We start from the raw sequence: 423 nt of genomic DNA on the forward strand, positions 1-423 counted from the left end.
GTGAAAGACAGAGATAGAGAGAGAGTGAAAGAGATAGAGGGCCCTATTATTCGTGTCTTATTTCCAGGTTGTATGCGGTAATTAAGTAATAACACCACCATCGTATGCGCATTCATCAGATATGTTTGTGGAGCAGCAGCACTGAGAACATTTGTGAAACATACCAATGTATGTCCACTTGTTACGCTGAGATAAAAGGGGGCGATCCATAATAATAGGCAACTGAGAATGTGAATATTTGTTGGTTTGTCAAGAGATATCACAGATGTGTTTTGAGAGAGAGAGAGAGAGAGAGAGAGAGAGAGAGAGAGAGAGAGAGAGAGAGAGAGAGAGAGAGAGAGAGAGAGAGAGAGAGAGAGAGAGACGTAGACAGACAGAGGGGGTGTATGGAGGAATAGAGAGTGAGAGAGACATTTGGGGCGT

Source organism: Gymnoscopelus braueri (assembly GCF_963280865.1).
Source record: "Gymnoscopelus braueri genome assembly, chromosome: 16".
NCBI classification, from domain to species: domain Eukaryota; kingdom Metazoa; phylum Chordata; class Actinopteri; order Myctophiformes; family Myctophidae; genus Gymnoscopelus; species Gymnoscopelus braueri.